Source organism: Rana temporaria, chromosome 1 (assembly GCF_905171775.1).
Source record: "Rana temporaria chromosome 1, aRanTem1.1, whole genome shotgun sequence".
NCBI lineage: Eukaryota > Metazoa > Chordata > Amphibia > Anura > Ranidae > Rana > Rana temporaria.
In genome coordinates this window covers 171335303-171347594 of record NC_053489.1, presented here as the reverse complement: position 1 = coordinate 171347594, position 12292 = coordinate 171335303, and positions in this window count along the sequence as shown.

Sequence of the window (12292 nt, the reverse complement as noted above, 5' to 3'; positions counted from 1 at the left end):
GAGTAGACAGTCTCGAGATTGTGGGAAAAAAGATATGGGGGTTTGGGTATTTGCTACCCTAAATATATGAAAAAGAGGGACCCCACAATCAGGAGAATGTCAGTGTTTGTAAGTCACCACATCCCTAGAGTTATGGAAAAAACATGAAATACCCCCTCAAGGGTGGGACTTTATAAGTGACACAAACACGTGAATGAGTAGAAAAATATATAGCAAATTTATTTAAACAATTTAAGTAAGGACATCGTACAGTGTCCTAGCAAGGATAAAAAAACACATGCAAGTGGTATACAGATCCTATTTGTAAAGCAATAAAACAGACATGAGACAAAAATTGGTCCAACCCGACAGCCGTTTCGGTATCTGTGATCCTTCTTCAAGGGGTATTACAGACGATCATTGTGTCAGAGAAATACATGTCTATTAGAAAAGAGATATATACACATATTACATAGAAAAAATTCAACTTAAACAATATTTACAACTCTAGTGACCGAAATTGTTAAAAAACATGGGGAAGGGGGAGACAAGAAAAGGACAGCCATACAACTATGTCATTTATCAAAACAGATATGAGTTACTTACAGTCAATAAGATCTGTAGATAGAGTCCTGTCTCAGTGTGAAAGTACGCCAAAAACAAGGGGAAAATGCTGTATATGGAGATCAATGTCTCTGTGTTCACGGGGAGGATATACAATCATAGCCTACCAAAAAGGTCCACGCCTAGGGAAGGAAGGGAAAGAGGAAAGAAGAAAAAAAATAAAAAAATAAAAAAAATAATAATATATATATATAATATGCATATATCATTATTTGTTGCATTCAAAGAGTTAAATGCAGACACACATTTATAGCAAAAAAGAGTAACCCCATAGAGCTGGTAATCCAAAAATGGAGAGTAACTTACCAGATATGGGAATCCATATAGGAGAGGGTATGCATGTGCCAGAGAACAAAAGTTCAGCCACAAGGAGACAAACTACCCAGATTATCCTATGTTTCAGGAAGGGTGGATTGCTGGGTGATCGCAGGCAGAGATCACTGGAAAAAGGAATTTAGGAGTATATATAAATAATATGTATGGCTAGTCTGGTGAAGTGTGCATAAAGGCACAGCACCAAAAACAAACAATAAGCCAAACATCAACAACCAGTGGTCCTACCTGCATGTGAGAAGTCTCCATAAGTCCAGCAGACGCCATGACAGTCAGAGACAATAGTGTCTGCAATGGGCTTAAATAGAGTCCATTAGTGGCTATGGCGCATGCGCGCGCGCACGTGCTGCGTAGTGACGCAATTGCGTCTTGGAAAAAAAAAAAAAAAAAAAAAAAAATGGGATGGGCTTGAATAAAGTACATTAGCGGCATAGGCGCATGCGCGCGCGTATGCGCTGCGTAATGACGCAATTACGGAAATGACGCTATTGTGATGAAACTCGCAAGTGGACACCAGCACATTGATATCAATGCGGTGACTACACACGAACAATTATTGCCTGCACAGTCCAAATACATTTAACAGACGCCATGATAGTCAAAAGTATGGACGTCGCATGTGTCGATCAGCATGGTAACACCATTGCTGCAATGACACATGTAGTAGCGTTGGCATGATGATGCAATCGCGGCAGACGGGTATAAAGTCGCAATTATATCAATGTCAATATGGTGATTCCATATATGACATTGATTAAAAATTGAAAATAAAATTAAATAAAAAATTGGAAATAATAAAGGGAGGAGATATCACTTAAATGAGTGATTTTGCCAGTGCCAATCCACCCTTACACAAGTATATAACCCGAATTAGGATGACAATGCCATCAATACGGGGGAAAAAAAAAAAAAAAGGGGGGGGGTGGGAAAGAAAGAAAGAAGGAAGGGAGATGGAGAGGGCCTTTCGCACAGGGCGTGCCGGATATCGCCCAAATAATGGGAAGGAGCCGGCATGGAGTGTGCGCTGACGCAAGAAAGCAGTAATTACTGCAAATATGGGGGGCAAACATAACAAAACCCAGGTGGTGAACCGTAGGTGCGCATGATATGCCCCCCACGTGCGTCAGGTGGGGGCCAAATAGATACCCTCACCCGCGAAGCATTATACAGCAAATGAGTGTACAAAAAATGGTCGTATGGGGATGGATGTGGAGAAATCTATTCCTCCCATCCCCCGGAGGAAAACCCCTCCAGAAAAGGGCGATAGCTAACTATTTCATTAAGGCCTGGTTTTCTAGTAGCATCTAGCATGGCTATCCATCTTGTCTCCCTCTGCAGCAAGGTCCTATTCCAGTCGCCCCCTCTACTGTTGGGGTGTATTCTATCCAAAATGAGGAATTTGATTTTAGGGATCATCCCACCATGGGCGTCTCGAATATGGCGCCCCAGGGGGAGGTCCGGGTCTGCTTTCCGCATACATGTAATATGTCTGGAAGCGCGTTTAAAGAAAGGTTGTTTCGTTTTTCCAACGTAAAAAGCCCCACAGTGGCATGAAAGTAGATATACCACTCCAGGTGTTTTGCAGTTCGCAAAGTGGGAAGGTCTGAAAGTTTTACCATCAGGTAATAGAATATTGTCCCCAATGTTCATATATTGACACAGATTGCATCCTCCACATCGGAAGGTGCCAGGCCTTTTACATGGATCTGTGCGAAATTCACCCACGTATTCACTCTGAGTAAGGCTATCTTTGAGTGACTTGGTTTTACGGTAAGTGATCAAGGGTCTTAATGGTACATAGGGGGCTAGTAATGGATCTACACTAAGCAGATGCCAATGTTTAGAGATAATCCTGCCCACATGTTTGCTCTGCCTATTAAACCTGGTAATGATCCGAAGGGCATTTGGATTTGCGTCGGTCGGTAATTTCTTACATTGTTTTTTCTTGGTAAGTAGGTAATTTCTTGGTCTGGCACTGGCTTTCCTAAAGGCCTTTTTGAGGCAAGTTGGAGAGTAGCCTCTTAGAAGGAGCCGATCTCTTAGCTTGTCAGCTTCTATTTTAAAGGTCTCATCCTTTGTACAGTTGCGGCGTAGCCGCAAGTACTGGCCAAAAGGAATAGATCTAATTAAAGATACAGGATGTGCGCTTTGTGCATGTAGAATAGAATTACATGCAGTGTCCTTTCTAAACAACGCACTTGTAAGTTTACCAGATGGGTCTTTCTCAATGGTCACATCCAAAAAATTGATTGAGACATCACTATAAGTCATAGTGAAGGTTAAATTGTATGTGTTGTCATTCATGGCTGAAAGGCATGCTAATAACATTTGGGGGGTACCAGTCCAGACCAGCAGGATATCGTCAATATATCGACTCCAGTGTATAATGTGGTCTGTTAGGGGCAAGTAAGCCTCCTCAGACAGAAACCCCTGCTCCCACTCCCCCAGGTACAGGTTTGCGTAGCTTGGGGCACAAGAAGTCCCCATAGCTACGCCCTGTACCTGGAGGAAGTGGGAGCCATCAAATGAAAAAACGTTTCGAGTAAGAACATGTTCCAAGGCTGAAAGCAAAAAATTATCAAAGGTCCGGTTGTCTCTATGGGATTGGGATAAAGTGTGTCTGATCACCTCGATGCCCCTCCGGTGGGGAATGGAGCTATAAAGTGCCTCCACATCAATAGCCACCAGAAGGGCATCAGGGGGAACAGACAGACCATCCAGTTGTTGGAGAAGGTGCAATGTATCTTGAACAAAGGAGGGTAAATTATTGACATATGGACGTATTTGTTCGTCTATAAATTTACTAATGTTTTCTGTGATACTGCCACAACCCGAAACGATAGGACGTCCGGGGGGTGGTATCTTGTTTTTATGAATCTTGGGAAGACTATAAAACGTGGGAATTCTGGGGTGCATAGTCCTTACAAAATTCCACGTTTGAAGATTAATGGTTTTTATAGCATACGCATTGTCAATAAGTTTGTAAAATTCCTCATAAAACTTATTGATCTGCAGCCTAGAAATTTTAGTATACCATTCATTGTTGCTCAAGATTTTTAGACACATCTCTTTGTATTGCTGGTTATTCATAATTACTATATTACCGCCCTTATCCGCTGGTTTGATAGTTAATTGTGTTTGTTTGATAAGGTTATCTAGAGCAAGTTTTTCTTTTTTGGTCAGATTAGATGAGCAGGTGGGGTGAAAATTTAATCTGTTGATGTCCCTAGACACCATGGTTAGGAACGCGTTCAGATTCATATTGGCGTTTAGAGCGGGAAATTTATCCGATTTTTTCTTTAATGATGATTGTATTTTAGGTAAAATTATTGTTTTTTCTGGAACAACAGACGTCAATAAGTTGTCCAAATCGATTTTATCAATTAGATCTCTATCATCATGGTCCTCTGATAAATCGACCAGGAACTTTACATCGTGTTCATGTTGGATTAGTTCAGCTTCCTTTGCATCGGGAATATGCTTATTTTTGTCATACATACTTTTTAGGAGTAGTTTTCTTGAAAAAAGATGTAGATCTTTTATGGTTTCAAATCTATCTACATCTGTATCCGGGCAGAAGCTGAGACCCCTTGAAAGGACTGATAGTTCATCTAAAGAGTATAATCAGAAAGGTTAATAATGTTTAAATTGTTTCCCTCATTAGATTGCATAGAGTTCAGCTATGATGTCATATTTGTTGTATTGATGTCCGTCAGGGGGTCCCCCCTGTCCGGCGCTCCAATATGAGGAAAAAGTATGCTAGAGGTTGATTGTTCGACCCCTCCCCCACGTGGTCCAGATAATTTGTTACTTGCACCCTCACCATCAATTAGACCTGAGTTGACTTCCACTGTGCATTGTTTTTTGTTAATGCCTTTATTGGGAGATTTCCATTTATTCTTAAATGTTTTTTTCTTCTCAGGATTGGATACCTGAGAGGAATATGTAACACTTTCCATACCACTCCTGCCTGAGTGGGTTTAGTGTACCCGGACAGGCCTCTTTCACTGACCTTTCAGCCAGAGTATCACTCGAACATTTGTAGAATAAAGTCTCTGCCACAGACCCTCCTCAATGGACTTCAGGGAGACGCCTCTGCCACAGGCCCTCTCTGGTTGCAGGTACGGAGGTAATGCTCCTTTGGTGAATTACGCCTGGATCTCCTTGTTAATGTCGCCAAGGTACCTTGATCCCCAGTGGTTTGTCGAGACCCCTTTGGATCGCCAGCCGCTCATTGGCGCTCCTAAGATAGACTCCCCACCGAACAGCATAACCGCTTGGGATCCTCAAAGGTGGGAACCCAGTCGCTCACTGGGTCCCCGTCACTGCTCAGATGTTCCAGGCCAACATGGCCCCGGAACCAGGGACATTGCGTGGCACGCACGCCCCGGCCAGGTAGGCCATAACGCCGGGGCATCGTGATGTGGCCACCCTTAAGGTGGGTGTCACACTGGATGAAGAAGACCCAGAACCAATGGTGTCTGCCCCATAAATACCCTCCCCCAGCATGCACAGAGAGGCTACACCCTCCTGATTGGCTGCTGGGGAAGAGCACCCAAACCTTGACTCCACTGCTGCCATCTACTGCACAGGGGTGGGTAGAACACCCCTGTACAACAGAATGAGCCCACAGCACAGCCAAGCTGAGACAGAGACCCTGTTTTGAGCATAACAATTTGGATCAGAGTTTAACTACACTCTGATCTCCCTTTAAATGTAAATAGCACCGGTACTTCAAAGTAACCAGGTGCTACACTTGCTTGTACTCTGCATGATGCCATGTTAATCCCTATCGTTTGAGGTTGCTGACAAAGAGTATAGTGGAGCAAGAGGTGGAAAAGTAGAAGTGGAGGAGGCGTTCTTTCCCTTTGCTGTTGACTGCTAGCAGGTGCTTCTCCCATCAAGTTGCGTGGTGAATACTCATGTGTCTCTGCATACATGTGGTACCCAAATCATTGATTTTATTACCACACTTGAGACACTGGTATTAGATACTGCAAATGAATAGGGTGCCATCTGCAACATTAAAAAGGCCCACTGATAGGGACCTGGGGATACTTTCTTGCCAATATTTTCCCTCCCCTTCACTTTCCTCTTACCCTATATTTGGCATCTGGCATGTGAGACCTCATTATCATACCCCCTTCCTTATCACCAGAGACAACTTGGTAATGCTGAAGTTGCAGGAACATCAGTACCAATTGGCTCTCCCTGCTTGTTATCTCCTCCCTCTATGCTAGTGTTGTTCACCTCCTCTTGCAGCAATAGCTAACACTGTGCTTAAATATGATAATACTATTCTATCCAGGGCTAGCACAGGAAGTGAGGATGCAGGATATGATGTAGCAGGAAATAGGTGGAGAGGGATAAGACTTTTAACAAGTCATGTGGTGGAGGACCAAACAAGCAGTAGTTATTCTGGAAAACAGAGGAGGACAGAGGTGTTTTGAGAATTCGGAGGAAACACGTTTTGTGTTGGACTATGAGCAAGGAGCTATGAGAAGATTTCATCACCAGGAAACCCAAGTTAAGTAGTTGATTAGTATACTTATTCTTATCACATACATAGCTTGTGCATGTTGTAGTCGTATTTTGCAATCATTTGTCAATGAATTGTACTGTATATCCTGCAGTTGCACAAGATTTTCTGTTTAGAAAAAGCATTAAGGCACTACAGAGTTTTAAGCACTTCCTTGATTTATACCGTAAAGGAACCTTAAAAAGAAGCAAGTAACACAACCAATGAAGCCCATGGTAATACTAGTAGGACCATCTGTGTCCCATTTATTAAAAATATCATGGCAAAGTTAAGAAAAAAAAAAACCTTCCAAGGTTATGTTGCTTTAACAATGCAGTTAATATTTAAACAAAACCATAAAAGACCAATACTGCCTATGATCATATTAGTAGGACAATCTGTGTTCCATTGGAAAAAAGTAAGGGAAATCCCCTATTAGACACTCTTGGTATCAGAACAATTGTTACCATTGGAAGATTTCCCCTGGTTCTGGTGACAACTTTGGATTCAATCATGGTAGCAATGTCAGCAGAACAAGAGAGATAGAATCTCCTTAGCAGGAGACACAGACAGTAATAAAAACCTGTCAACACTTCAAAACTTACCACTCTACTTAAACAAACCAATATGTGATATATTTGTTTGTTGGATGTTATATATACATACAGGCCCAGATTCTCAAAGACTTACGACGGCGTATCTCCAGATACGCCGTCGTAAGTCCAAATGGCCGCCGTCGTATCTATGCGCCTGATTCATAGAATCAGTTACGGATAGATTTGGCCAAGATACGAGCGGCGTAAGTCTCCTACGCCGTCGTATCTTGGGGTGCATATTTACGCTGGCCGCTAGGTGACGCTTCCGTTGATTTCTGCGTCGAATATGTAAATGAGCAAGATACGCCGATTCACGAACGTACGTACGTACGTACGTACGTACGCCCGTCGCAATTAGTTACGCCGTTTATGTAAGACATACGCCGGTGTAAAGATAAAGCTGGTCTCTAGGTGGAGCAGCCCATGCAAGGTATGGACGTCGGAACAAGCGTATCTTTTTACGTAAGTCGTACGTGAATGGGGCTGTGCGTAGGTTACTTTCACGTCACAGGCATTGAGCCGGCGTATCTTTGGGTGTAAATATGACGTGATACTGAGCATGCGTGCGCATGCGCCGTTCGTTCGGCCATGAATCCACAGGGGGTCACGCTTAATTTAAATACAACACGCCCACGACCTACCTACTTTGAATTACGCGCGCTTACGCCGGCCCATTTAGGCTACGCCGCCGTAACTTAGGACGCAAGTGCTTTGTGAATACAGCACTTGCCTCTCTAAGTAGCGGCGGCATAGCGTAAATAAGATACGCTACGCCCGCACAACGTAAAGCCGCCCTGCGTGAATCTAGGCCACAGTATATAAGTTTGTATTTTCCTGACTATAAAGAAGAGCTCTTTATGTTTCTCATTTATTAAAATTTTGATCACATCACCAGTGTTTACTCTTGATCATGTGCAAATGACATTTACACATAGGAGAGGAGTTTTCTAATTTTCCATTGTATCTTGGTGACAACTCCATGAATCCATAATTTACTACACTTTTACTTACATGATAGTTATTCTATTCCCTTCCAAACATACACTGAACATTTCTAACAACAAATGGAAAAAAAATAAGTATTTTTACAAGCTAGTAATGATTTTTTACTTTTATTGTTACTATTAAATATTTCATTTTTATGTTTTACACTTAGTTGGCTGGTTACTGCATAAAATCTTATCTTACTACAAGCACTGCTGTTCTAAGTGTTCATATGATAATCCTGATTGAGTGCTGATTATCACAATGGGTTTTTATGACTGCTGACATTTCCAATTTTTTGCATCTGTTCTTCAGCCACAGGAAAATGCAGAACTTTGTTATGTGTTGTGACAAAACAGATTAGCGAGAAAGAAATCTGCTGAAATGCCTGACTCCTACATTGCATTTTGCCATCATTCCTGCAGTCCAATGTGATATGAGCTGACGTTTTACAGCAAAAAAGGGAGCTGTGTGTCAGAACTTGTAACGAAATATCAACCTTAGACCATCAACAGTGATAACAAGGAACACAACGGCTCTTTGCTAACTTGATTTTGCCGAGCAGATCTTATTTTTAACCATAAATATTTTCTATATACAATATTGATATTTTGAAGGTTGAGACTGATATATATTGCAATTGGTAAACTTTCTTTTTGGACCTAACAAAGGATATACGGTAACTGGAAATACAGACCAATAAACTTTTAAACAATCAGGCAAGGCAGAAGATTGAAAGATGATTTTTCTAAAGTTCATATTTCTAAACATGCATAGTGACAACAAGTATTCAGAACAAATGAAACTTTATATTGCTGTGTTTATAAAATACAATGCATGATTGAATATTAAAAATTATAATACCAAATAAGGCACTCATTTACTATACACGTGTGCCAAGTCTGACGCTTTTTTAACTTACCTAAAGAACATTTCCCTTTTCTGCAGGTTTTTACTCCCTTCCTGCACTGTGGACTGTGCCACACTGCAAAGTGTCCCAAATACAGAGGGACTGGTGGCAATTTTGGAGGAGATGAAGTGGTATAGAAGACTTCTACTAGCTAAAGCCATGGACTTGGCCCTGTCCACTAAACAAAACAAGGAGAGAACCCACTGGGAACTGGAGATAGAGTGCATGTGCTAAGAGGACCATAGACTGTATGTGGATTCAGTGCTGCTATAAGAGAGGCTACTGTTTGCACCGAGTAGTGGTCATACTACTGTGAAGAGACTGCATTACAATGGGCACAGTGTGGTGTGACTGCAAAGAAGACTTTGTTAGGGAAGGACTGTTGATGGAGATGCTTCTATTTCATCTGGAGTTGTAGGATTGTACTGGCGATTTGTTATTTTTTTACACTGTTAACTATTGTGATTACAAATAGTGCCAGTTGGAAGTGAGCTCTCTAACCAAGGATACACTGGTCCAGCACTGACTAACTGTGTTCAGGATCCATTGGAAAGTGGTATACAGATGGCAGACCACCTTTCCTATGAGGTGTATCCATTGTATTACAATGTTTTTCATAATTGAATGAATGAATGACTTGTATAGCGCAACGCATGCGAACTGAATCGCCTCTGGGCGCTTTTTCCAGCCAGTATCTGCTTGGCTGGTGCGGTCATTTTTACCCCGTAGGATCGTGACACGCTAGGGACACACAGTCATACATACATATATACTGGGCCAATTTGGACGAGATCCAATTTACCTACCAGCATGTCTTTGGAGTGTGGGAGGAAACCGGAGTACCCGGAGGAAACCCACGCAGACACAGGGAGAACATGCAAACTCCAGGCAGATGGTGTCGTGGTTGGGATTCGAACCAGCGACCCTTTTGCTGCTAGGCGAAAGTGCTACTCACTGCACCACTGTGCTACCCAATGTGTGGTATAATTGTATTATATTGCAGTAAATAATTGTCTGTTTTCTCTGTATTCCTATCTTTTTGCAGGCATATCTGTCCAAAACAACCATTGCAAGCACAGGTGTATTATGAGTTCAGATATTACCCAACTGGGTTATCCCCTCCAGAAGCAGAAGGATACAATGAACCAGGAACTCCTTCAAGGACAACTCTACGTAGGGATTCAAGAATAATTATTTTGGGAATTAAATTAACTGTATGGAGTTTTATGATTATTAACACCCTTGCAGTAAGACTATATTATAAAAACAATTCTTTTTATAGGTACCTGAGCTTGGTACCAGACCAAAATATGTAATTTCACCTCCTGTGGCATGAGTCCCCATATCTGGTGGGTTCTACCTACCAGATATGGGAACATAAAACATAATAGGGAAAGGGGTATAGTACAGCTCATGATTAGTGTGTCTTTCTATTTAGTACAGATTTGCTTATTTACACATTGTTGATTCAGGCTCCCGCATTCATCTCTTTGGCCTCTTCCATCACCACTCACTTCTTCCACCTCAGCACTCACGTTACTACTCCACTGGACATATGTGTCAAGGCTGGGCTCAGCCCTTCCTTCTCTGAGCTGGTCGCTCAGCTGTTGGCTAATTGCCAGCTCCTATCTCTCCACAGTGACTCACCTGTTGATGATCCGGCTCGTCAGTCCTGCCTACTTAAGCCTTTCAATTCACTTGCTCTCTGCCTTCGCCTTGCTCAACATCACAGAGACTTTCTCCTGTGTTCCTGTTGAAGACTTTTCTTGACTGACATCCCTTCTGGCTCCTAATCTTGCTTGCTGTTCTCTACATTCATCTCTGGCTCCCTGACCCGGTTCCTGAACTGTGGCTATGTTTTGACTACGCTTACTCTGTTTATCTTCTTATTATTATTAAACAAGTGTGATTTAACTGTACTTCTGTCTCGGTCTGATTCATGGTTTCCGACAGTAGGCAAAGGCCATGAATTCAGAAAATGCAGTGAATCCACTTGTTGGTAATATAGTCGCACGGCTCACCTGGAATCTCCCATTGTGGCTGCTCCGGTACAACCTGTGTTGTAGGCCATCCCTGCTGCTGCTCCAGTCTCTGTGCAGGCACCCGCCTTAAATATTACCTCTATAGGAGGCATGTCTGGTTCCGCCATGCTTCCTCAGCGATTTGGGGGCGATCCAGTTCAATGCAGAGGGTTTCTCAACCAGGTTGAGATATACTTTGAGATGCTGCCCCAGGCATTTCCCACGGACAGAAGCAAAGTGGGTTTTGTGATATCTTTGCTTTCTGAGAAAGCCTTGGCCTGGGCAAACCCTCTATGGGAGATGCAAAAACCCGTTGTCCTGAGTAACCCAGAATTTTTGCTTCCTTCAAAAGGGTATTTGACGTTCCCGCACGCTCCACTTCTGCTGCCAAGAGCCTCATGTCCATCAAACAGAGAAAGAGAACTGTTGCCAATTACACCATTGAATTCCGTACTCTGGCAGCAAAGGTTTCATGGAACAATGAGGCCCCCGTGGCTGCTTTTTCTCATGGTCTCTCGGATAATATTAAGAATGAAATAGCAGCCCGAAATATACCCACTGAGCTGGAGAAGTTGATCACATTTGCCATCCTCATTGACTTCAGACTCAGAGAAAGACACTCTTTTAAGGAGCGCTTGCGTAAGCCTCCTGTACACTTGTCTCAGAGCTTTGCAGTCCCACCCTTGCCTCCCTCACCTCCCATGCCTCCTGATACCGAGTCGGTCAGTGAAGGTGAACCCATGCACTTGGGCTTCACGCGTCTCTCTGCGGATGAGAGAGCCCTTAGGAGGAGGGAGAGATTGTGCCTTTATTGTGGCCAGGCTGGTCCCTTTTTATATTCTTGTCCTAACCGTCCAGGGAATGCCGAACCTTGAGGTCCTGTCACGGACAAACCTTAGGTGGCTGAGTCGTCCGTCCAGATACAGGCTCTAATCGACTCTGGGGCTGTAGGCCTGTTCATTGATGCTTCCTTAATATCGAAGCACTCGATTCCACTGCAGTTGCGTGACACTCAATTTGCCATTGAGGCGCTTGACAGGAGACCTCTACAGCCTGCCCATGTGACTCATGAGACTGTTTCATTGTCCATGGTCGTAGGGGCTCTTCACCATGAGATAATCCAATTCCAAGTTATTTCCTCACCTAATTTTCTGCTGGTTATTGGTTATCCTTGGTTACAGAGGCACATTCCTTCTTTTGATTGGATCTGTGCTGAGGTTCTGTCCTGGTCACCACAATGCAGTAAGAGATGCATCCAGAAGGTAGCCAAGGTCCTGTGCATCTCTTTACTCTCCTTCCCGCCAGAGGAGTGCCATGATTTTAGCGA